Raw genomic sequence first — 27397 nt, 5'->3', positions numbered from 1 at the left:
CAACTCTAGTATCAGTGAGAAGACCAGACTGGAAAGGTGTACATATCAAATGCTTCTTGACAGGGCTGGTGAGCTTTGCTTGGACATATGAAATTTCTATAAGGCCACCTGCAGCAAGTAGAAATTGAGCCCTACCTTTCTTATGCCTTGGAGGGTCTTCTTTGTTGCCTGAGGCCTTGTGTCTCCACATCAGTGCTATTAGCTGGTCTCAACTACTCCCAGCAATCCACAGAAAGAGGCAAAATCTCTCTTTGTTTTATATTACACTAGAAATACCCTGGGAAGTACATAGGAGAAACATAGGTAGCTGTTTACAGACCAAAAGAAAAAAATCAGTAAAGCAAATGTATATGTGCTAATACCACTTTAATATTTAACTTTTCTATTTATGATGGTTATTATGTATGTTTGAAGATCCATAAAATTGATTTTCTACCCACTAGGGAATAAATGGGCTATTTAAAACCATAGGCCCACAAACAAATCCCCTGAGGTGCATGAGAGCACATTTCCTTTTTGATAATCACCCGCAATTAGAGCAGATTCTTTCAGATACATAAATTAAAGCAATAAAATGAGAACTAAAAATAACATTGCTGTTCATACTAAAGGAATAGAGCTGTAAACCACAAATCCTCACCCAAAATAACTTGGTTCTCTAGTTGCAAGCACTGATAAGAATAGGTTATGGAATCACCAGATGGGAAGAAATTCTAGTCTAGTGCTAATCTTTTCTTCTAAATGAGATTGGATCAAACCTCCTAGAGGGACAAGAATCTGTCTTATTCTAATAGGATTCGCAGATTAGGCTGAAAACAATTGAGAACACTTGTGGGTATTCTTTACAGGTCACACCTGCACAGTATCCCTGCCTAAAAGGTGAGAATGGGGCAAAGGCTGACAGATTTCAGGTGCTGCGGTGAGTGCTCAGGGACAGATCTCTTCTCATCCCTGGTAACGATGCTTGAGGCTAGGTGGAGTACCTGAAACTTCTTTCTGGAGATGCTTCTGAGGTGCTAAGTCTGAAATCAGGATGCCTAACCAAGGGCCTGAGGCTCAGGGTAAGGAACCAAAATAGGGTGAATAGTCAAAATCAGGGGTTCTGAAGGGCTTGAGTGGATGGGCAGCATCCCTTTAAAAGATTTGGAATGAGGTGAACCACACTTCTACAGACAGTTCTTCCTCAAAACAAGTTTTCTTAACATGAATTGCTTGAAAGACAATTGGCTAATTAGGGAGCATGTTTTGCATACACAGATATCTTTGATCATAACAATTACAATCAAGAACTAGCACCAAAACAAGAAAAATGAAAAAACCGTGGCTAGCACAGTCTGGGAACACATCACTGCTTTGCTGTGTGGCTGGCTGCTTGCTCATTTAACTCTGATTTCTTTTGTGCATGTCTCCCTTATGCCAATTTTGTGTTTTGTCTGTAATGACAATGAAGGTGATAAGTATTGTGTTAGAGACCCTCCAGATCCTAACCCTGTCACCCATGGAAACAATTATGTTTGTAATAAAGTTTTTGATAATGTGAGCTGTCCAGAGAGTATAATTATGGCAGAATAGGCATTTTCATACATTTCTTGCCTTTATATTTAGTACTTCTCATTTCTAAAATATAAAAAATGACAAAAAGTGTGCTTGGAAAGGCACACCCTCAAGGAATTTATAATCCAGTTTAGATTGGATCTGCTCATTTCTCTAGTCATTCAATCAACCACACTTTTCTCAAGAAGCTAAAATTTTTAATCAAGTAATATGTAGGGAGGGCAGTTGTTGTGAGTTTAGTGAATGAACTAAGTGAACCCAAAGTAAAAGACAGGAAACAGTCATCCGTCATATCACATTCAAACATGAGTTATCATGGATAATGTTGTCCCTATATCTCTCTGTTTTGAGGGCCTCTTTATAGAAGTGTGTAAAAATAGGATCTGAGTTACCAAGGAGGTCACTTTTCATATTCCCTTCTTGGATATTATTAAGGCCATTTTCCCTGAGTGTTTAAAGTTTCATTTTTAATGCTCCTTCTAATTGGCTAATTGTGTCTGCTTGGAGCACTGAGTTGAGAAGGATGCCAAAGCCATGACTTGGCTTAGAAAAATCCAGTGCCTGATTGATTAGTACTGTCTAGAATGATTGTGGGAAGTATGTATGTGTGGACACTGAGAATTGGTTTTCTTGGGTTTTAGACTGTTTTTTTTTTGAGATGGAGTCTTGCTCTGTCGCCCAGGCTGGCACAATCTTGGCTCACTACAACCTCCGCCTCCCAGATTCAAACAATTCTTCTGCCTCAGCCTCCTGAGTAGCTGGGATTACAGGCGCCTGCCACCACACCCAGCTACTTTTTATATTTTTAGTACAGACAGTTTTCACCATGTTGGCCAGGCTGGTCTCGAACTCCTGACATCAGGTGATTCACCCGCCTCAGCCTCCCAAAGTGCTGGGATTACAAGTGCGAGCCACCACGCCCAGCCAACATGTTTGTTTTATAACTAGCGAGGACATTCAGGGAGACCCGTCCAGAAAGGCAGAGGCCAGGAGGAAGCTTGCCTAAAAGGATGGCCAAAGAGAGCCTGGGAGAGTGAACAAAGCTGGTGGCTATAGTCGGGAAGAACTTGATTATTCTGTGGTCTCAGAGTTAGCCATGCACTACTGCCCTGCAAAGCAATGGAGAACTAGAATCTCTCTCCACCCAAAGACTAGGAGGCATTTCAAGAGGGGGATGAAATAGAATATGCTTGAGGTCCACTGTGGAAATTAGGTGAGACTATACAAGCTTTCAGAATAGACCCCCATCATGAGTTCCACACAACTGTGGGGACATGAGACCAAGCAGGTGAATTTCATTTACAGCTGTATCTCATATACAATGGCTGCATTTTAGATTCACTTGGGGAGCTTCACAACCCTATATCTGACTAGAGGCTATCTCAGACAAATTCAATTATTATCTTTTGGGGGCGAGCCCAGGCATTTTATTTAAAAATCTTTACAGGAGATTGTGGGCCACTGGCCTAGAGGAGGAGAGCCAGTATGGTGGTGTTCCTAGTTAATGAGTAGGCTCAGCAAACTCATTCTGGAAGAGAAGGATCAGAAAGGGATCATGGTGAAAACATTTGAGAATCCCCCCACCCCCTAATGCTCACCTCCAAATAGTAGAGTCCACCACTGACCTCCATCTTGGGCTACATCTGGAAGCTTGGAGGCCTGAAAGGAGAATTTCATTCATGATCTTTGACACCAAGTCTGAATGAAAGAGAGAGGGTAGGAAGGAAATAGGAGCTGAAGGTAGGGGAGGGAGAAGGGTAAAGGAAACATGAGGAAACAGCAAGAGCTATGCAAAGGCAAGAACGCTCTCCGTCCTTAACCGTGTTTGTAAAACATTGCTTAGGGTCTGGAAGCATGAGAGAATCAGGTGAAGGAGATGGGGATGCTTAATTGGAGAAAAGAAACCACAGGGACAGTCATTGTCTTCCAGTATTTGAATGGAAAGCCACAATGACCTAATCTCCTAATAATGCCAGCCACATGCCAAATTCTAGAGCAAACAATATCCAAAACTCTTGCCAGGTGGAAGGCATTAGACTTCTTTAGTGTGACCTTAGAGACGGAATTAGGACTGGGATAGTTAAAGTTCCAAGGGTGCAGCATTCAACTCAGCCACAGGAAGAAATCTCTATGAGAAACAGTTTATAGGGGTGGAAGGTCTTTACAGTCCAACACACTGGTTCTAAGTCCTGGGCCTACCACTATTAACTGTGTGACTAAGAAAGGTACTTGAATTCTCTGAGTTACTACCTCCTAACCAACAAACTTAAGGTAATAATAGAAGGTTTTGAGGCTCACATGAGATTCTCTATATAAAGGCCCTACTGCAATGTCCAGGTTTGGTAGTGACAACACAACACTAGCAGGCATTTTTCTTGTTGCTGTGCAATTTGCAACTGGAATCCAAAGCTGAGGCAAAGAAGTGTCAAGGGGCAAAGAATAAAAAAATAAACAAATAAATGAATGGGGATCAGGAATCCCTTTCGGGGCTTGTTAAGAAGTGGCTGAACTTTCTCTGCTTCCCTAGCCTTCATCTCTACCACCTGTTTCCAGTCTGTATAAACAGATCGGGGGTGAGAGGAGAGAATCCTCGGAAGTTATCTGCTTCTTTGCGGGGCTGCAGAGTGAGGAGGTGCTTTTCCTGCTTTCTCCTCACTCACAGGTTTGGTGTCTGCTTTTATGCATACAGCCTGGCCCACCTCTGTCCAATCTGACAAATGGAGAAGAAAATTAGAAGGAGGAGGAGTGAAAGGGTAGAGTGCTGCAGCTCCCATGCCTACTATTTAGCATTTGGTGATGGACATGTGATTTCACAGTGGGTCAAAGGGACGCATGGAAGGCAGCCAGGCTTGAGCCTGTCTCAGCTGTATCCCACCCAAAAGAACTGGCTGCCAGGAAAGTGGACCTTGGTGACAACAACAACAAAAACCAGTGGGGTGAATCACCAAGGGTAGGAGCAGATGGTGGAGATTGTGAAGTGGGAGGCATCTGTGGGGCTTCTGGAAAATTCACGTAAGCATCAATGAGGAAGCTGGTATTTGGATGTCTGCCACCAGCTGCCAACCCTGGCCAGAGAGGCTGTCAGCGCTTCAGACTGGTAAGAAACACTTGTCTGTCTCTCTTGTTCCCCCCCCCACCCCCACCTCGCCTGGGTCCACATAGAGGGGAGGACCACACAGAATAGAGGAGGTTGCTGTGGGAGCAGATGTGCTCCTCCACCCACTGAGTCCCTCTGGTGAGGGCCAGCCAGGGCTGGCAGAGTGGATATTGGTCATTGCATTGAACACAGATGGAAGTTTTAAATTGGACTTGTGAAAGGAAAATATCTTGGGCCCCCAAAATTGTAAGGATAACTCAAGCTGGAAATTGCTTAGGGCAAACATGTCTCACATTCTATTTACAATCTCCCCTCTGCTCACTGAGATAGATGCATATTTGATTTGCCTCCTTCGGAAAGGCTAATCAGAAATTCAAAAGAAGGTAACCATTTGTGTATCACCTGTCCGTGACCTGGAAGCTCCCCGCTTCGAAAGGGCAGAATAGAGGCAGTGGTCAGAGAAGGCGCCTTTACTTCAAGTTGTCCCACCTTTCCAGGTGGAACTAATGTACTTACATACATTGATTGATGTCTCCTGTCTCCCTAAAATGTATACAACCAAGCTGTGCCCCAACCACCTTGGGCACATGTGGTCAGGACCCCCTGAGGCTGTGTCACAGGCACATCCTCAGCCTTAGCAAAATAAGTTTTATAAATTGAGACCTATCTCAGATTTTCGGGGTTCACAGACTATACTGAGTCAGGCTTTTAATCTTTGACAGTGACTGGAACCCTAGAGACTTACCCAAGATATTGTCAAGGAATTCAGTGGAGAGATCATGAACCTGGCAGAATTGAAAGCAAGTCATTGTAGAAAAATAAATTATTTCATGACTGTATTTCCTATGAACAAGGATTGCTAAGTAAACTCGATGTGGTAGCCACGATTTTTATGATCAACAGAATGGCAACAGGCAAGACAGAACGATGGGGCTTTGGGGAAATGCACTGGCGATGAATCACCCTGAGATTATGCGGGTGGGGTTTCCCCTGAAGGACTGGAACTGCTCATTGCCAGCTGTCCTCAGAAGAGGTCAGTCCTGGGGCAGGAAATCAGAATGCTGGGACCAGAGTTGGTCTGACAGGATTTCCCAGGAAGGGTGACTCCCGAGGCCCTGAGACACTTCCTCCTGGAGGGGGAAGGACCAGTGCCTGGCACTGACTTATTCTCTGTTTTCTGTTTTCTTTCCATTGTCCCTGAACCTTTGTTGTGATCTGATCTGCGTCTCAAATATTTTCACTTCTGATGTCCTGAGAGGAATTAAGAGGAAAGGTTCACAACCACACCTGGGGCAAAGCAGAGGAGGGTTGTCACTTTGGTCCTTAGGCCACAGCAGCAGTGGCAGCCACAGGCCCCAGCTGAGAATAGCCTTGCCCCAGAGGGACCAGTTTCTGAATACATATGCCAGAGCGCCGTGAGAGAGTCTCAAGTTTCTTTAGCAGAACAGAAGATGCTGGGAGTAGGGGGCAGAGGGTGCTCATTTATGTCAATAAAACTAGCGTGAGTCAAACCACTATGGCTCCAGTTACACTATAATTAGAGTTTACAACAAGGGGACAAGCTCCTTGTCACTACAAGTGCTTAAAGGAGAAATGTTTTTCATTTAAGGAGTATTCTAATGGTGATCCTATGACATTTATTTACTAAACATTTAATTATTTTACACTTACTGTATATCAAGCATTGTGCTAGGTTCCTTACATACAATTTCTATTAATAACCTGGTTTTATAGTTGAGGAAACAGAAGCTTACAAAGGGAAGTAAGTTGCCTTAGGTCTTGCAAATAATCAGTAATAGAGACCTCCAAAGGTGAGCACACTAGATACGCCAGCCTACTCAAGGAGGATGACCATCACGGAAAATGACTCACTGATGCAGATGTCTTGGGGGCATACGACTTCGTGTGACTAGAAAGGGCAGAATAGAGGCAGTGGTCAGAAAAGCATCTTTTTCTTTTTACCCCTTGAGAAAGAGTCTTGCTCTGTTGCCCAGGCTGGATGGCAGTGGTGCGCAATCTTGGCTCACTGCAGCCTACTCAGGTTCAAGCGATTCTCATGCCTCAGCCTCCCAAGTAGCTGGGATTACAGGTGCGTGCCACCATGCCCAGCTAATTTTTGTGTTTTTAGTACAGATGAGGTTTTACCATGTTGGCCAGGCTAGTCTTAAACTCCTGGCCTCAAGAGATCCTCCCACTTTGGCCTCTCAAAGTGGTGGGATTACAGGCATGAGCTGCCACCTGGTCCAGACAAGGCTTTTAAAAATATGTGCTTCCAAGGCTGTGTCTTAAAGATGTGCAGGAGTTAAAAGAAGGAGGAAGTCCCCCTGGGGTGGGTGAGAGGAGGCTGACACTCCAGACAAAAGGGCCAGCCAATGATTCTCACACAGATAGTTCAATAAAAATATTAAGTTGAATGACAACAGCGGCAAAGTCACCTAGTCAAGACATCATATAGCTTTGGGGTGACAGAATGCAGATGGCAAGTCCAGGGAGTGCTGGCGAGGCTGCAGATAGCATAGATGGCCACGTGCCAGAGGGAGAAGCAGCAGCTGTGTGGACAGCGGAAATGTCTGGAGGTTGTTTTCTGAGAGTGGATATTGGAATCTAAGATTTCTGAAGTGGAGCACTTCCAGATGAGAAGATCCATGGGGTGATGGCCGCCAATGTTGGCTGAAGTGAACAAGTACTAAGCGGTCACTGGAATTAGAGGAATGTCCCAACATTTTGAAGCTGCATAGTTTCCTTTCAACCCTAAGAATCTGTAATTCTATTACTTACCTGGCTTTTCTTGAAATGAATGGGTTTGTAAAATGCTTTGGTATCATACAAAAACTGGTTGCCTAATTAAAAGTTGCTATTTTACTCAGCTTTTCACAAATACACTGCTAGGGTGTTACAATCAAAGCCTGTGATTTTTATAATAGCGCCAATTAAGCTTTTCAGCTTTGTAATGTGTGAACAGAGTATTTATTTGTGATTCTAATACCCAGAAAACTGGTGGACCAGTTCACTGGTTTGCATGCAACTGATCAAGCTCAGAGATGCATTACGTGTAAGAAACAAAAGTCTACTTAGCTTCGAGGATATTGGTAAGCAGCTTAGCCAGAAGCCTCCGAGAGCCTTATCAGCAGCCACCAAAGACATCTTCAGTGTTCGTAGAAATCTTGACACACTTCCACCAGTCCCATGCATCCTCTTTCGACATCTTCCTGGTGTTTCAGCGTGACATTATTATATATGTATGTGTTATTATCCATATATATTCATTTTCATCCACAGTTCCTGGCTTCTCACTCCCATGGTTCTTGTTACAATGCTGGGCACTTCTGGCCTTAGAATCAGGCTTCAGAAAACAGAACCTCTGTCTCTGGCATTCTCCTGCCCTCCTTTCACCTGCTTTTTTCTCTCCCCAAGGCAGGAATATTTTCCCTCCTTCCTGTCTTGGAGCTGGCCATAAAGAAATTATGTGACCTACTTTGTCTGATCGTGGGTCATAAGATCCCCATTTTAGATGGGGTCTGCCCCATGCCCTCAAGGAAGAAATGCTACACAGAGAGGCCAAGAAGAATCTGAACAGACAGGCATTGCTGAGTTTCCCCTCTCAGCCTATTAGTATTGGATCATACCCCTTTTGTCCAATTATATTTCCACACGGTTGTCAATCATGCCTATCCAAATGAAGTCTCCATGAAAGGCCCATGGGGACAAAGTTAAGGGAGTTTGCTGAGAGCTGAACACATGGAGCTTCCCCAAGGGTGGCACACCCAGGGAGGGCATGGGAGCCCCATACCCTTTCCCCCATGCCTCGCCCTATGCATCCCTTCATTTTTATTATTTGTAGTATCCTTTATAATAAACCAGTAAACATCAGTGTTTCCCAGAGTTCTGTGATCAGCTCTAGCAAATTAATCAAACCCAAAGAGAAGGTTGTGGGAACCCCAACTAGAAGTTGGTCATCAGAAGTTTCAGAGGCCCAGACTTGTGACCCATGTCTGAGTAGGGGACAGTTTTGGGGACTGAGCTCTCTGCCTGTGAGATCTGATGTACTCTCCAGATAGAGTCAGAATTGAATTGGAGGATAGTGACTGCTGTGGGGTTGATTACTTGGTGTATGGGGAAAAAAGCATCCCACTCATTTGGTCATAGAAGTCTTCTGTGTTGATGGTTGCTGCTGATGGAGAGAATTTTTTTAAAGAAGCAGCTTGAGGTTTTTTCCCCACTCAGAGTGAGACGCAGATGAATATCAGTTTAAGAAGACACATCTGAACATAGTCATGTTAGAGCACATCTGAGCACTGAGGTTCTACCTTTGAACAACTGCCACCGTGGAGGTCATGACCTGTTGCCACGTTAACCCTATGATTCAGCCTGTTTAGTTTTGTTCAGTAAGAAATAAAGATCCCATGTGTCTAAGACACTTGCTTAAAAAGGGCCACTGCCAAATGTAATCAGTACAGCTGAACCTTTTGCCTTTCCCCCAGTAAGAAGCTAGCATAGACATACCAAATAGATCATTTGAGTCAACCTGAAAAGGCAAATTTTCATCCTCAGCAAAGGCGACGTGACAGACTGGATATTGACAACTAACTTCAGAACTGTCTGTCAGTTGTTACCTGCTTCTGTGCAGCTCCATAACATCTGGGAAAAAAAATTGTTCTGGGTTCTAAAGAATCTCCATAATTTTTTTAATCTGGGTAAAATTCAGGAAGACAGTTCTAAGAGACACAATGGCAACCGGGTTTCAGTCTTGGAGCTAGAATGCTGCATGTGCCCTGCGTCTCACCGCCACTCTTTCCCTCCTGCTGCCTGAGGAAGGTTTGCTGCTCTCAACTCTGTCATTTGAGAAAACTGTTCCCAGCCTTAGAAAAAAATATTGGCCTCTAGTTTCAACTTGTGGTGAATTCTTATGGTTGAATTACAAAGGACTAACAGACTGAGGGGAACATGAGAGGGTCAGGATGGAAATACTGACTGCTTTCTGCCTTTACCAGTGCTGACAACTATCTACTAATCTCGCAGATGCCAACATGAATCTTGCCTTTTTGAGTTTCTTGTGTGCTTCACTGGAAATTCCCTGATGAAAAGACCCTTACTACAGTTTTGAAAATTGGGTCTCATGGCCAGGCATGGTGGCTCACGCCTGTAATCCAAGCACTTTGGGAGGGTGAGACAGGTGGATCATGAGGTCAGGAGATCCAGATCATTCTGCCCGCTATGGTAACACCCTTTCTCTATTAAAAATACAAAAGTTAGCCAAGCATGGTGGTGGGTGCCTGTAGTCCCAGCTACTCAGGAGGCTGAGGCAGGAGAATTGTTTAAACTCAGGAGACAGAGGTTGGAGTGAGCCGAGTTCTTGCCACTGCATTCCAGCCTGGGCGACAGCGAGACTCCATCTCAAAACCAACCAACCAAACAAACAAACAAATAATTGGGTTTCCAGGCTCTGATATCTCTCATTAATCATCAAAGTAATGCATTCCCGACTAACATAACCTACTAAAATGCACAAAGAGAAATGAGCCTTCTCCCTCAACTGCACGACCACTCAGGAGGCAGATAGCACCTGCCAGGGCATAGATGCTTCTCCAGTCGTTGTCCAGTGTTTAAGAGGAAAGGTCCAGTACTGACCAGGGCACAACAGCCTGTACACATAGCCTGATATTCCCAAGTGTCTTCTGCCTTTAGACAACATTTCTTGGAAACTTGGAATAAAAAGCCTCCATTATTTTGCTCTTTCAGGAAATGATTCACGGTATTTCCAAAATCAACAGAATCTCTCTCATACAGCAGAATACTTGAATTCCCAAAGCAGGAATTGCTCTTTGCAGACCTTCATAATGTCCTTGTTCATTAAGTTATGTCTGTTAGTCTCTCATTTGCTAGTGATTCCGGCACTTCAGCCACAACTAGAACAACATAAATTTTTTTTTAATTTCTTAAATTAAAAAAAAATAGAATTTTCAGTTTCCCTGAAGCACACCTGGGACCCTGGGTCTGTTTTCTAGGAGAGGGATTTGACAGTGACTCAGATGTTTGTAGGGGAGTGAAAAGAACACTGGAGATTCGACTCCAGAACTCAGCCCTGGATCTGCTGCTTACTGGCAGACAGTCCCTGTGTTCATCCTATAATCTCTAAATCTAAATTTTCTCAATTATAAGAATTGTAAGCCAGGTGTAGTGACTCATGCCTATAATCTCAGCACTTTGGGAGGCCAAGGCAGGAGGGTCACGTGAGGCCAGGAATTTGAGGACCAGCCTGGGCAACATAGCAAGACTCCATCTCTAGAAAAAAGATTTAGAAACTTAGCTCAGTGTGATGGTGCATGTTTGTAGTCTTAGTTATGTGGGAGGCTGAGGCAGGAGTATGTCTTGAATGCAGGAGCTTGAGGCTGCAGTGAGCTGTGATTGTGCCATTTCAGCCTGGGTGACAGAGCGAGATCATGTCTCTAAAAATAAATTTAATTTAAATTTCCAAAAAAGAATTTTAATACAGACTGTTGGAGTTTACATGTGATCAGAAGACCTAATTTTTTTAAAAGAGATGTGAAAACCAAGCTGTCAAAGTATCATTGTATGCACAACTACTTGCAAACAGGATAGGATGCTACCTTTACCTGGCAGTGGGGCAGATTCCGTTGTGCTTGGCAAAGCATTTCAAGGCAGAATTCCTCTAAGTGGCTAGTGGGGTTGGAAAAGGATTTTGCCAGATATTTGTGATGAGTGAGTGGTGCTCTCCATATGGCCTTTTGGAGAAAATTCAGGGTTGTTCTCAGGGCCCTTAGGTGCCAAGATACTTCAGAAATTTTCTGTTCTATATAACCTATGTACACATTGCTTGTATTTAGATACTGTGGAATTTGAATTTTTTAAATTAGAATTCCAACGTCTTCAGTGTGGTTAGATCTCATTAGCAAAGAAGCAATGGAGCCATTGATAGAACCAGCAACACTCAGTTCATCATGTCCTCTGAGGAGAGAGCTGGGGTATGACAACCACAGGACTGAAATGCTCAATGACTCGGTTTTCTGAAAGGTTGCTAAGTTCCGTCTTCCTTCCCCAAGAAATGCTCAAGGAATTGCTTCTCTTAGTTTCAGAGATCTATAAATATCTGGTCAATGTGAGGGTAGGAAGGCCTAACCCGCCACCTCAATTTAGCACATCTTTGAAGAGCCATTTAGCTCCAGAGCTTGTCTGTGCAATTGGCTAAGGCCTTTGTTGCAACTGCTTTTTTGGTTCAGTTGAATCATTTTTCCTTGGCCCTGTCGTGTGCCCTTTCTTCTACATAGGTACTATTCCTACAAGCACACCCATGCTAAGAGTTAGCATGGCAGCCTAGGACTGCCATTCTTTGAAACAGAAGCTTACAAGTTTGGCCCGTGGCTGACATCTAGGAACTAGGATTTCAGTAGGATTCATACCATTCCCAGAATTGATAAAAGAAGCTCATCATGCCTAAACCGTTTGTTAAAACAATGTGGTTTATGCCAAACACCTGCTTTTCTTACAGGAGCCTGGAATTGTGTTACATGCTAGGCTAAGAATACCTACAGGACCAGTCCTGAATAAAAACCCTAGGCACGGAGTCTCAGCTGAGCTTCCCTGGTGGACATCATTTCTTAAGTGTTGCCGCACATGTCATGTTTGACTCCACTGGGAAAGAACTCTTGGAAGCTTGTTCTTGATTTCCTCTGGACTTCATCTCATGCACCTTTTCCCTTTGCTGTCATTCTCAAAATCCTTTTGCTATAATAAATTACAGCTGTGAGTACAACTATATGCTGAATCCTCTGAGTCCTCCTACAGAATCATCAAACTCCTCAACAAACTTCCTACATGCAAATCTCCATCATCTCAGAAAACCTGACCTAAGTCACTACCCTCCTCACCTCTTACCCAACACTTTGTCTTTCTTACAACTCAATTTTAATTAACAGTACCATTCTTCCAGTCCCCCATCTAATTGAGAAGTCCTTCCAAATGTGTTTCTATGATGTCTTCTGAATGCATCTTCTCCATTCTCACGATTTCATTGTCATAATTTAGGCTGTTGTATTTGCCTTCTGGACAATTGCATCAGTGCCCCAGGTGTTCTTCTCCTAGTTACCCGGATACACAATGCTGCCGAATTACTCCTTCTAGTGTAAAACTTGGAAAAAGTGAGTTCCTAGCTTTAAAAGCAAAATAAACTCAAAAACTTCGGGTTTTTTCCCATTGCTTTCTAAAAATGTTAAAGTTAGCAAGGCATTCAAGGCTTCCATGAAATGGCCTCAGCCACTGCAGTCTCCCCATTCCACCTATTGGACTTTACCTTTTAATCACATGGAGCCTCATGCTAGTCACCAAACAAGCCCTGTATTTTTGCCTCCTTTTTCCTTTATTTATGCTATTTCTTTCTTTTCAAAATGTCCCTTATCCACTTTCTCTTATCAAGAGTTTATCAGTGCTTTCTATGCCACACTTCTTTTGAGAAATCTCTTCTATAAAACCTTCCCAATCTATCTCCTTAGGAAGAATTAGTCTTGTCGTCCACTCTTCTACAGTAAAAATAGGTTACTATGTCTCCTATACCCTTTGAATGTGTGTCTCTGAAAATAATAATGAAGTTTACCCTCCTTTCTCCTCTCAGCTGGATCGATAGATTTGGCTAAACAAGAGCTAGAGGAAATTCTTCGGCAAGAGGTTTTCTTCCTGTGGGCTGGAAAATCAGCTGTAGTTTATAAGCTGTGTATTCTGGATCAGTGGTCTTCAAACATTCTGGGTTCTGTTCCCCTAAAAAAAAATTGAACATGAGTTTCTGACTTTGTATGTACTTATTTATATATTATACACATGCACATTATACTGGCATTTTAGGTATATTATAGAACACATACATACATGGCAATTTTCAAAGGATGAGATAAGAAATAGATATAGAAAATCCTAATAGTTTCATCACAAACCTCAGTGAATCCCTTACACTGAGGTGTGTGCACTCTTTTGTGGAAAACTCTGCTTCTGACTTTGAAGACTATATCCAGTTTTCCCGCTTTGTGACCTTCCTGTCTCAATAAAAAAAAGACTTTTCTCAGTTGTGCTATGAGCAAAACTAGGAAATATTAAATTCTTTGTGGCCAGAGTGCAGAAAAAAAGGTCATCCTTTTCAAGGGAAAGGTTAGTTTCACAAACGGAGCAAGGTCCTCATGGTTCAACTGCCCTATTCATTGCCAGAGATTGTCCAAAAGGAAACTGAGTCTTATTTTTATTAAAGAAGTTGGGATATTGAGACAGTCCCTAAAGACTTTGATTGCTGTTGTCGTTAATGTTGTTGGAGTGGTTGTGTGTTTAAATCACTCTCTGATATGCTCCATGATTAGGAAGACTTTTCAAAGTTGGGGCTGGGCTGTAGGCAGGTTGAGGCAAAATATTTCTTTCATAGTAATGACAGATCCAGCTTGATAATGCAGAACTTTAAGTGGTAATGACTTTTTAAAATGTGAAGCTATCAGCTTACTTCTGCTATCACAACAGACTTTTGAGCAAATCAAGCAGAAAAACAAGGGTACAAGAAACATATAAAGGAGGGTGGTATAAAAATAACTGTAGAAATATTTTTGGGAAATATGGTCAAATGTTTATTAGTGTCAAGCACAAACTTGAAAATATGACACAGGATAAGGCACAGAAAGAAGGCATATTGCAAAAGAACATGTGTACAGCTTTGGATTTAATGAGATCTTTAAGTTGAAGTATTAAGGAAAGACAGCCCAGAAGGAGAGAAAATTGCTGTTGTACAATACATTGTTGGGTAGTACTATGAAACCCTTCCCCCACTGAGATTCATGTAATTATATTTATGATTAATTTCAATTTCTACTTTTACAGCACAGCTTATCAAACAAGTATTACTGGAATCCACTACATTGACCGTCATTAAAGACAAATAGATACCACAGTGACCCCGAAAGGCAAGCTGGGCATCAATTGCCATTTTACATATCCCATGCAAATGGAGGTTAAAATGGGCTGCAATTTATGTTTTGGTTCTGACTAGCATGTTTCAAACCCACCCTGTAGCCCACTGTTAAGAATGGACAGTTTGAAGTTTAAAGTTACATACACCCTTTTCAGGGGGGAAATTTCACTTAGTTCAATAAAGGTCAAAACAAATGGGAGAGAAAGGGCATCAAATTGCTATGTCTCTCCAGTGGTGCTGGTATTATCTATACCTACCTGGGTTCTCCAGGCATAAACATTTGCCTCGCATACTGCTCCATTTTCATATGGCTCCTGGGGAGGTAAAGACAGAGAGGAAGCAGAGAAAGGCCTGTCAAATTCTTAACAATCACTCCAGTTGATTATGTAGCAGATGCAATCCAGGAAGGTTCAAGGAAGAATGCTGGGTTGTGGTGTTTTTATACAGCAAAATTTGGTGCACATAAACAAACGTACATCAAGTTGTAGAGGTAATTAATTTAGGTGTATTTGCCTTTTCTGCCACTATTTAAGGAATTTAATATAAATTGTAGAATATTTTATCCAGTAGTAGACTTTCCTGGAAATGGTTCAGATATCTTAGAATACAATTAGTCAGTTAATACAGAAAAAGTGTCTAAAAAAGAAGCTATTTTTATATCTCTCTAGAGTAAATGTATAGTGAGCATTTTAATCTTTTTTTTTCTGTTGATCTTAGGTCAAATATGGGATGCAGAAAGCACCTCTCTTATTCAATAGCCAGTGAGCTAAAAAAAAGGGGGGCACACCAGGATTTATGAGTTTTTCACTAGTTCAAGGGAAATAGTAATATTTGATATTTGTAATTTAGGCTAGGTGTCTGGATAAATGGATTAAGTATGCTGTTCAGATATAATGATTTTCCAATGGGATGCAAAGCTGCTAATAATACCAAGTAAGGAAATACTTAAGGGAAGTATAGATGATAACTAAAAGATGAAATTGCAACTAAAAGAGATCAACAATAAAGGAATATTTTTTTCTAACACTAAGGTAAATTTTGAAGCGGGAGTCCTTATTCAGTCAATCAGGACTTGCAAATGGCTTTTAAAGGCCCACTCAGTAGATCTGTAAGCCATTTGCTGCTACTGTGCTTTTTTTTAATCCACTCCATCTTCAATGCCCTCTCTTTATAATTGACTGGGTTTCTTCTCAGGAAAGAGAGAACCACTTGGAAGTGGCCCCTCATCACATGCTCCCTGATGTGATTTGGGTCTGTGGCCCTGCCCAAATCTTATGTCAAATTGTAATCCCCAATGTTGGAAGTGGGGCCTGGTGGGAGGTGACTGAATCATGGGGCCAAATTCCCCCTTTTGTGTTATTCTTCTGATAGTGAGTGAATTATTGCAAGATTTGGTTGTTTAAAAGTATGTAGCACATCCCCCCTCTCTCTCTTCCTCCTGCTCTGGCCATGTAAGAAATATGTGCTTCCTGTTTGCCTTCTGCCATGATTGTAAGTTTCCTGAGGCCTCACCAGCCATGCTTCCTGTACATCCTGAGGAACGGTGAGCCAATGAAACCTCTTTTCTTTATAAATTAGCCAGTCTCAGGTATTTCTTTATAGCAGTGTAGAAATGGACTGATACACTACCCATGGACCTCCACTGGTTGAACACATTTCCTTTCCTAGGGAATGTTAGGATATTTGGGAAGGGAAAAATAATTCCTCCTCACATAGGTCAATATACTATTCTGTATTGAGTCAGGAAACCTGAAACCATGGTAGGTATTTCAAACACAAGGGATTTAATACAGGGAATTGTTTACAAAGATGAAGGAAGAGCTGAAAGAGCAAAAGGAAGAAAGGGTAACATACACAGAAAGCTCTTGATGCTCCTAGGCTGGCATGCATGAGCCTGTACTTGGTGCTGGGAAGTTATGAATGCTGCCACTTCAGGGACTGGAACTGTCTAAATTGTCCTTCCATGGCTCATGCTGCAATCAAGAAAGAGACTGTGCTAATTTACAAAGAACTCAAACAGATTTACAGGAAAAAAACAAACAAGCCCATTCAAAAGTGGGCAAAGGATATGAACAGATACTTTACGAAAGAAGACATATATGAGGCCAACAATCATATGAAAAAATGCTCATCGTCACTGGTCATCAGAGAGATGCAAATCAAAACCACATTGAGATACCATCTCACGCCAGTTAGAATGGCGATCATTAAAAAATCTGGAGACAACAGATGCTGGAGAGGATGTGGAGAAAAAGGAACACTTTTACACTGTTGGTGGGAGTGTAAATTAGTCCAACCACTGTGGAAGACAGTGTGGCGATTCCTCAAGGCCTTAGAAATAGAAATTCCATTTGACCTAGCAATCCCATTACTGGGTATATATCCAAAAGACTATAAATCGTTCTACTATAAGGACACATGTACATGAATGTTCATTGCAGCACTGTTTGCAATAGCAAAGACCTGGAATCAACCCAAATGCCCATTGATAATAGACTGGATTGGAAAAATGTGGCACATATACACCATGGAATATTATGCAGCAATCAGAAATGATGAGTTTGTGTCGTTTGTAGGGACATGGATGAATCTGGAAAACATCATCCTCAGCAAACTGACACAAGAACAGAAAATGAAACACCGCATATTCTCACTCATAGGTGGGTGATGAAAAATGAGAACACATGGACACAGAAAGGGGAGTACTAAACACTGGGGTCTATTGGGGGGAAAAGGGGAGGGCCAGTGGGAGGGGGAGGTGGGGAGGGATAGCCTGGGGAGAAATGCCAAATGTGGGTGAAGGGGAGAAGAAAAGCAAAGCACACTGCCATGTGTGTACCTATGCAACTGTCTTGCATGCTCTGCTCATGTACCCCAAAACCTATAATCCAATACAAAATTAAAAAAAAAAAAAAGAGAGACTGTGCTGCTGCCTGGGTTGCCAGAGTCTGCAGTTACACTGGCCCCTCTGTTACTACAGTAGCTCTGGTTGAATTTAGAAATAGAAAGTTTTTCCAACTTTCTGATCTTTCCCAATGCCTGCCTGCCACTGACAGATTTGACAGATATGAACATGAAGCTACTGTCAAGGACTCTAAGAAAGGGAATCTGCAGACTTCTAGTCCTAATATAGAGAGAATTATAAATGGTTAAGTATAAAGCAGAGAAACAACAGATTAGTAATCAACAGTCAGAAACTTGATAGCTTCCCAAACTTGTTTTTAGGTCATAGCATGTGTTTTAATTAGGATAAGCTGGGAGGAATATGGGGCTTGGAAGAACCATATGTCTTAGTCTATTTGTGCTGCTATAACAAAATAACAGAGACTGGTAATTTTTAAAGAACAGAAATTTATTCCTCACAATTTTGGAGATCAGTGTGTCAGCAGTTTCAGTCTCTGGCGAGGGCCTTGTCTATGCTTCCAAGGGGGCATCTTCTTGCTGCATCCTTCAGAGATGAGAAACACTATGTTCTCACATGGTAGGAGGAACCAAAGGGTAAGAGGGTGTTCCTTTCAATCCCAAGCCCTCTTCAAAAAGTGCTAATCCCATTAATGAGGATGGAGCCCTCATGACTTAATCCCATCCTGAAGACCCCACTTTTTAATACTGTTGCATCAAGGATTAAGTTTCAACATGAAATTTCGGGGGGATATCATCATTTAAACTATGGAACCATTGACTACATTTTGTTTATAATTCTGATGAATATAATACAGAATATAAGGGAAGATATTTGATATTAAATTTGTCTCAAATTTCTAAATAAAATATTTTGAAATTTTAATAAATAATTTCAGCTTGCTTCCATAGCCCTAAGTTTTTATTTTGTGATTTGTGCTTAAAATGGTTATGTGTCATTCTTATCAATGTTCTTCAATAAAGAGCTCTTCAAATTCTTGTTAGTCACTATTGATAAGGGATGGTTTACAAGTGGTGATAGAAAAAGTAAAAAATAACACTTTAAACATTTACTGCCATTTAAATTGTATTTAAAGACAAGCAGCCCTTCTTTTCTTCTTTGACATATTTACATTTCTTGTGATTAATATAAATGGAATTTGAAAATATTCAAGTCCAGCTAATGCGTTTGTATCATATACACATTGTTATCATAGTTACCCTGCAACTAGCTTAGGTGTTCCTAAAAGGACCCATTGGCTGCAAATAGATGGAAGGATCGAATAAATGTGAAAGTAGAGGTTAAGGGCTAATACTGGGTCAGAAGTTACAGCAGTCAGCAGTCCTCGCTCAGACTCCCCAATCCTACTCTCTCTACTCTTTGGGCACCCAGAGCACAAACTTCCCCAGCAGACACAGACTTCCTCTTCATGTTGAGTCCCTGTTGGCATGCTCCAACTGGCCTGCTGATGAAGGTGCCAGGTAGTAAAGCACCTTCTTGACTGCAATCCTTGCAGCATGGCAGCATAGGGATAAAGGACCTTGCTCTGCTTGCCATCCGCAAGTGTCTTGGGGGACACTATCACACCTCGTCCCACTAAGGCATCCATGTCTCACAATATAATAACCTCCATTTGTGGCACACTGATTGAGGAGCTCTACCCTCAAAGCCAGCAAGAACGATATAATTTTGCCACATGTGAGTTTCAAAAGTTTATTTGAGTCTAGTTCTGCTTAAAACTTTCACAGGCCAGGCACACTGGCCCATGCCTGTAATCCTAGCACTTTGGGAGGCTGGGACAGGAGAATCACCTGAGACCAGGAGTTCAAAACCAACCTGAGCCACATAGCAAGATCCTATTTCTACAAAAAAAGAAAAAAAAATGCCAGGTGTGGTGGTGTGTGCCTGTAGTCCTAGCTACTCAGGAGGCTGAGGCAGAAGGATCACTTGGGCCCAGGAGTTTGAGGCTGTAGTTCAAGGCAAAATAATAGTAAGAAGAAGCAGCAGCAGCAAACAAGAAACAAACAAAAAATTCTCCCCAAAACCTCCTTACACTGATTTGTAAACACCGATATTTATTCTCATCATACAGAGATGTGCCTTGACAGAAATTCTGAACAAATTTCTATACCTCTCTAGCAGAACTTTGTATTGCAACTTTGAGTAAAAATGCTGAAAAACTATCCTTTGATCAGCGTGGTCGGCAGCTTTAAGGTGGCTCCCAGTGATTTTCATCTCCTGGTATCTGTGCTCCTGAGTGTGGGTTGATCCCAGTGGTTTGGTTCTAATGAGTAGAATATGGCACACAGTGATGGGAAGTCACAGCCAAGATTAGGCAACAAAAGGACTCTAGCTTCCATCTTGCTTACCCTCTCTTGGTCTCTCACTGGCTCACTGACTGAACCCAGTTGTCATGTTATGAACTACCCTATGGAGAGGCCTTCATGGTAAGACACTGAGAGAGGTTTCCAGCCAACAAACAGAGAAGAATTGCAGTTTTTAGGCCAGCAGCTTGGGAGGAACTGAATCCTATCAACAATCACATGAGGGGGGTTTGGAGATCTTCTCCAGTGGAACCTGAAATGACTGCAGCCCAGGTGACACATTGATTACAACCTTGTAGGAAACCCTAGTCAAAGAATCTTAGCAAAGGTGTATACCCAGATTCCTGACACAGAAGTTGTGAGATAAAGCTTGCTGTTTTAAGTTGCCAAGTTTTAGGCTAATTTATTATTCAACAATAGAAAATGAATATATTCAATTTTCTTCAAGGGGCAGAGCTAAATTCATAAAGCATTTGATAGCCATTTACAGTATAGCAGGAGCCCATTAACTGCACACATTTTGAGATCACTTGAAGAATGACAAGTTTGAAAGTCAGGAAGCAACCAGTAGTGACTATCATAACGTGACTCTTCTATTTTATTTATAGATTTAGAACCGTGTTTGACAATTCATGAATCTAAATGCTTTGCAATAGATTTGGTGACAAATAATCGAACAAATGCAGTCCTAGGAAAAATACTCAGACACTTCCTGTTGGTTTGCTGCAAAAAAGATAACTGGGTTTTGTCTTAGAATGCTCCCTTATTCAAACAGAACTAACAATTTTTAAATAAAATTGAAGGCATTTAGGCCAGGTGCAATAGCTCACACATGTAATCACAACACTTTGGGAGGCCAAGGTGGGTGGATCACCTGAGCTCAGGAGTTCGAGGCCACCCTGGCCTATGTGGTGAAACCCCATCTGTCCTAAAAAAAAAAAAAAAAAAAAAAAATTAGCCAGGCATGGTAGTGCACACTTGTAATCTCAGCTACTCAGGAAGGTGAGACAGGAGAATCACTTGAACCCAGGAGGTGGGGAGGTTGCAGTGAGTCAAGATTGCACTCCAGGCTGGGTGATAGAGCAAGACTACATTTTAAAAAAAAAATTCAAGGCATTTGGTTACTCACAACAAAAGTAATATTTACCATTCAAACACTGGAAAATATGGAACATCCCCAGGAAGAAAACGAAAATTTCCTATTATCCTGCCTCTTAAAGACAATCACTATCAACATTTTGGTCTATAACTGTAGGTATAATTTTGCTCTTTATCCTTCCTCCTGTTCCTGAAATATGGGCAAACTGGATAGCTAGAGCTTTGGGAATAATCTCAAGCTGTAAAAATGAGGGTCTCATTGTAAGGATGGTGTGAAAGCTGGGTGAAAATTAGAATGGCTGTGGGTCTCAGGCAACGTGTTAAATCCCCCTGCCTGAAGTACCTTCCTACATATTCTTATGTGTCAGAAAAACTCCTACTTTGTTTAAGTCTTTGTTTCAGGTTTCTATTATTTGCAGTCAAACATAATTCCTAACTGACACAATGTCTAAGATAACAATATGGTGATTCTTTATTCATGAGGTAGCTGTTCTGATGAGATTGTGTCAGCTTCACATTGATAGCCATTGCCACCATTCTTATACTAAACAATGAACAAACACATACTGTGTAACTGATACCTTGTCAGGTTCTATTTTGGGCACAGAAGATGAATCAGGTGCAGATCACACCTTCAAAGGTCTTATATACTACCTGTTAAAGTGAGGTTTTGGACTAACTGGGAAGAATGGCAATCTCAGGAAACATTAATAGAGAAGAAGGAAATCATTCTCTGGGGAACAGCTCAAACATGATTCAAGGAGCAGTGGAAAAAGACATGAAAAAATCTAATCTTAAAAATGAATTAAGCATATTTAGAAATGTCAAATGGTATTTTCCTGCCTAAATTAGACACCAAATTATATTTTCATTTGGATCATTGTTTGTATTGTAAATGTTATCTGTGTCATTTGCCCATATATTGGGGTAATTTCTAATAGTAATAGATTAAGTGGAAACTTGCAGAATAGACTGAATAATCTTTAAAATTCCCTAAAATAACCATAATGTATAGTCTATGGTCTGTTTATCATCCAGGTTTGGAATACATCATTGATCATTGTCAATTGGGGACCTTAGAAATTTGTTATGTATTGGAGCCATATTGAACAAGAAAGATGTATCTTTAAATACTAGGATCACACTTAGTTTGGCTTACACTTGAGCTTTGCCCGCACTACAACTTGTGAAAACAGAGACACTCTGAAGCATAGCTCAAATCGTTTCTTACATCACGGTCACTCCAGTGCCTAAGCATATGGAGAAGAGTGGAGAGAGGAATTGTTCTCACTGTGCAAATTGTTCTCTCTCTCTTTTCCTCTCTCATGTGTAGCTAAATTTAGTGTGCATATGATATAACTCATCTGTATTTATATAAGTCCTAATCCTCTATCTGAAACCACTTCTGAAAGCCAATACTTTTTTTAATCAGAGAAAAGGCATACAAATTATTTAACATGTATACATGCGGAGAATCACAAAGTGATTACTTCAGAAAGCCAACAATTTTTATTGTATACCTATATGACCAAAGTCTTCTTTAAAGGTATTACATACCACCAAAGGCCAATGGTAACTTGGTAATTTGCATGATGGACTGATGAGTTAAGGGTATTCTTTTTTTGTGGTATTTTCTGGTGAAAGGATATTTTTTGTGAAAGGAAGAGGAGTGAGGGCTCTCCTTATTGCCAGTGGACCTACTCATCCTTGAAATCGACTATTGGCTTAGGTTCATTGTTGGGTTAATTCAGCTGTGATAATGTGACCCAGCCACTATGTGAGCTGGATTGCCCAGGTGTATTCTGACACCTTGAGTAAACTGAAGATGTGCAGAAAGGTATTTAAGCATAAAAGGACTATTTAGGTGGGGCAAGAAATAACTCCTGAAGCATGAGGCCATAAAGAAAGATGACCCAGTTTCAAGTCAAATTTGGGGTTAGAGCCATACAATGTTAAAACTCAAAGGCATCATTGAGAGAGAGAGCATCTACTGCAGAGGTGAGAAATTAAAGGAATATAAATGTGTTAACAGGTTTCAGTTTTACCGCTTCCAACTAGAAAATAATTACTTAGGTCTCATGGAGAAATGTAAAGTCTTAGGACTTACATTACCCAATTCATTGAATTGAAAAACATCAATATGACAGGTGACTTGACTTTTTAGCCACTAAAATGTTAATACAGTTATACATTGCTTAATAATGGGAATGCATTCTCAGAAATGCAACTGTAGGCAATTTTGTTGTGTAAGCATGAGAGTGCACTTACACAAACCTAGATGAAATAGTCTATTACACATCTAGGCTGTCTGGTATGGGCTAGTGCTCCTACCCTATAAAACTGTACAGCATGTTACTGTAGTGAATACTGTAGGCAATTGTAACACAATGATAAATATTCGTGTATCTAAACATATATAAATATAGAGAAGGTACAGTGAAAAATACAGTATAAACACTGAATAGGGCAGCTCCATCATAATCTTATGGGACCACCATCGTATATGTGATCTGTCGTTGACTGAAATGTCATGCAGGGCATGACTGTGTATGGATATGTTTATAAAGCAGATTGCAAAAGGTAGCATTATAATTTTTTATTCTGAAATTACACTTTAAACTATATTGCAGTCAGGTGATGGATCCTGGGCTGGGGCTAATTATCACTAGTCATCATTATTTTACAGGTGGGAAAACTGGCAATGAGAAAGGGATGGAAATTTACCCAGAGTTACAGTGCTGATCTGTCTCTAGGCCTGCAATCCAAGTTTCTTAACTCTCAGTTCAGGCCCTCCCTGAACTCATTAAGGACGTTCAGGGTGAGAATCAGGGTAGAGTGGTTTGGGACTTCAGTGAATACTATTTCCATATAAAATGTTCTATATTGGACAATGTTTTTATTTAATTGTTATAGCAACTACTCTTAATTCCCTTTTTTATAAATTAAGTTAAAATAAAAAAAGTGGGTTTGGTTTGTTAGATTTTGATTTTCATAGTAAGTTATTTTTTAAATAACTATTAGTACTGGGTATTTTTGAAGACATATCATCTAATACTGTACTATCAAAATAATGTCATGTCTGTTATTAGGAAACTGAAGCAGAAAATACATATAATTAGGTGCAGGCATTAAATGAATACCAAATATCAATTTCAATGCCTGCAAACATGGAGACAAGAATCACTGCAAAAGCAAATTTGTGGGCTGGTCCCATACAGATAATGACACATGAAAAAACACAGGAGGACAGTGAACACTGAGTGTTAGATGACATATCTAGCAATGGAATTTTTATAAAATGGACGAGTCCATTTAACATAGACAAATGGGAAAAAACTATTAATACATATAATGCCAATTAAAAGAAGAGATTATAAAAATAGATTAAAAACAAAAGAAAAACATGACCTAACTATATGCTATCTATGATATACTCAATTGAAATATGATATAAGTCAGCTAAAGCCAAAAGGAAGGAAAAACTATGCCATAAAAACATAAATCAAAATAGAGCTGGAATGGCTGTATTAATACCAAAATAGACTTCAGTGCAAAGAAAATGAATAGGCTAAAGAAGGACATGTCATAACGATAATTGGGTCAATTCACCAAGAAGTCATAACAATTCTAAATGTGTATGAACCTAACAATTGAGAGTCAAAGTACAGTTATGCACTGCATAACAATGTCTCTGTCAATAATCAACCCCATATAAAACAGTGGTCCCATAAGATTGTAATATCATATTTTAATGTACCTTTTCTATGTTTAGAGTTGTTCAGATGCATAAACACTTACCTTTGTGTTGCAATTGTCTGCAGTATTCAATATAGTAACATACTGTACATGTTTGTAGCCTAGGAGCAATAGGCTATACCATATAGCCTAGTTGTGTGGTAGGCTAAACCATCTAGGTTTGTGTAAGCACACTCTATGATGTTCACATGATGACAAAATTGCCTTAAGGACACAGTTCTCAGAACATATTCCTGTTGTTAAGCAGTGCATGACTGTACATGAAGCAAACACTAACAGAACTGAAAGGAGAAATGGCCAAATTCACAATTATAGTGGGAAACGTTAACACATCACTTTCAGTAATCTATAGGACTAACAGAAAATCAGAAAGTATATATAGCAGGATTGGGAAGTATTTTTCTGTGAAGGATCAGATAGTGAACACATTAGCTTCCCAGGTACATATATTTTGTCACAAATTCTCCATTTTTTACAACGTTTTCTTACATCAAGGACAGTACAAAAACAGGCCATAAGCCAGATTTCGCTAAGCTTTAGTTTGCTGACTCTGAATATAGAAGAATTGAACCACATCATCAACCCACTGGATCAAATTAACATTTATAGAACAACAGCCCATGCCAAAACAGAAGAGCACACATTCTTTTTAAGGGCATATAAAACAACACCAAGACAGACCATATCCTATGTCACAAAACAAACCTCAACAAATTTAAAATAATTGAAATCATACAAAGTTTGTCTTCTGACTATAATAGTATGAAATCATTAATAGGAAAATATCCAAACACTTAGAAATTAAACAACACAGTTCTTCTTCTTCATTTTTTTTAATATATATTTTTGAGACAGAGTCTCACTGTTGCACCAGCTGAAGTGCGGTGGTGTGATCTTGCTCACTGCAACCACCACCTCCCAGGTTAAAGCAATTCTCCTGCCTCAGTCTCCTGAGTAGCTAAAACTACAGGCACGTGCCACCACACCTGGCTAATTTTTTGCATTTTTAGTAGAGACGGGGTTTCGTCATGTTAGCCAGGATGGTCTCAATCTCCTGATCTTGTGATCTGCCCAACTCAGCCTCCCAAAGTGCTAGCATTACAGGTGTGAGCCACCATACCCAGCCCTAAACAACACACTTCTAAATAACCCAAGGATTGACAAGGCAGTTTCAAGAAAAATGAGAAAATATTTCAAACTGATCAGAAATGAAAACATAACATACCAAAAATTTGTGGGATACAACTAAAGCAGTGATTAGAGGGAAATTTATAGCATTAAATGTTTATTTTAAAATGAAACAAAGTCTCAAATCAGTAACCAATGGTTCTACTTTAAGAAACTTAAAAGGAAGAGTAAAATAATCCAATGCAAAGCTAAAGAAGGAAATAGTAAAAATAACAGCAGAAATCCATGAAATATAGTAGAAAATAGAAAAACAAAAGAGAAATTCAATGAAACTAAAAGCTAGTTCTTTGGAAAAGTCAATAAAATTAATAAACTTCATGTCAGGTTGACACAAAGAAAAAGAGGGAAATTATAAAACTTACTAATATCAGGAATAAAGAAGGAAATATCACTAGAGACCCCATAGACATTAAAAGTATAATAAGGAAATGCTATGAACAACTCCATACACGTAAATTGGACAACTGTGAGAAAAGGAATCAATTCCTCAAAAATCCCAAGCTATCAAAACTCACCCAAGATGAAATAGACAATATGAATAGTCCTATAATTATTAAAGCAACTAAATGTGTAGTTTAAAAATTTTTTTAAATAGGTATCTCCAGGTTGAAGTGGTTTCACTGACAGATTAAACCATACATTTAAAGAAATAAGAACAAATTCTATACAATTTCTTCCAGAGCATAGACAAGGAGAGAACACCTTTCAACTCATTTTACTAGCCCATCATTACCCTGAGAGCAAACCATTAGATCAATATGCCTCATAAACATAGATGCAAAATCTCTGAACAAAATATTGGGAAATTTAATTAAACAATACATAAAAAGATTAATGCATCACAACCAAGTGCAAAGTATCCTAAACAGAAGGCTGGCTCGATATTCAAAAATCTATCAATGTAATCCACCATTATAACAGTCCAAAGAAGTTCACATGATCATATGATCATATCAATTTAAGCAGATAAAGCATTTGAATAAATTTAACATCCATTCCTGATAAAAACTTCCAGAAAACTAGGAATAGTGGAAAACTTTCTCAACCTAATAAAGGGCATCTACAAAACTATCTAACATCATGCTGAACGATGAAAAACGAATGCTTACCTGTTAAGATCAGCAATAGGTGAGAATGCTTCTCTTCCAACGTTCTTCTACATTCCTTTATTGAGCATCTTAGGAAATAAAGCAAGTACAATAAGGAAACAAACAAATAAACGGCATATAGAGTGGACAAGAGGAAATGAAACTGTTCCTGTTCACATATAACATGATTGTCTATGTAAAAAATTCCAAGGAATCTACAGAAAAAGTTTTTAAAGCTAATAAATTGATCAAGGTTGCAGAATACAAGGTCAATACACAAAAACCAATCACACTTCTATATGCCAGTAGTGGACAATTAACAACCATAATTTAAGAAAATAAATCACCCAAAAGAGCTCCGAAATGAAATAGATCTAAATCTAACAAAACCTGCATAGGATCTGTATGCTAGAAACACAAAAACTCAAGGGTAAG

At 40.2% G+C, this 27397-nt stretch overlaps 1 long non-coding RNA gene across 1 annotated transcript; it reads right to left on the bottom strand.

The window, feature by feature from the left end:
* Positions 1 to 11359: 11359 nt before the first annotated feature.
* Positions 11360 to 27054, bottom strand: LOC118154530 (uncharacterized). Its single transcript, XR_004744530.3, has 3 exons — positions 26984 to 27054; positions 14864 to 14920; positions 11360 to 13420 (listed from the first exon to the last, which is right to left on the bottom strand). It is a non-coding gene; the product is annotated as an uncharacterized LOC118154530 (long non-coding RNA).
* Positions 27055 to 27397: the final 343 nt, after the last annotated feature.

Source organism: Callithrix jacchus, chromosome 6 (genome assembly GCF_049354715.1).
Source record: "Callithrix jacchus isolate 240 chromosome 6, calJac240_pri, whole genome shotgun sequence".
Taxonomy (NCBI): domain Eukaryota; kingdom Metazoa; phylum Chordata; class Mammalia; order Primates; family Cebidae; genus Callithrix; species Callithrix jacchus.
This window is presented reverse-complemented; position numbering and strand designations above follow the sequence as displayed.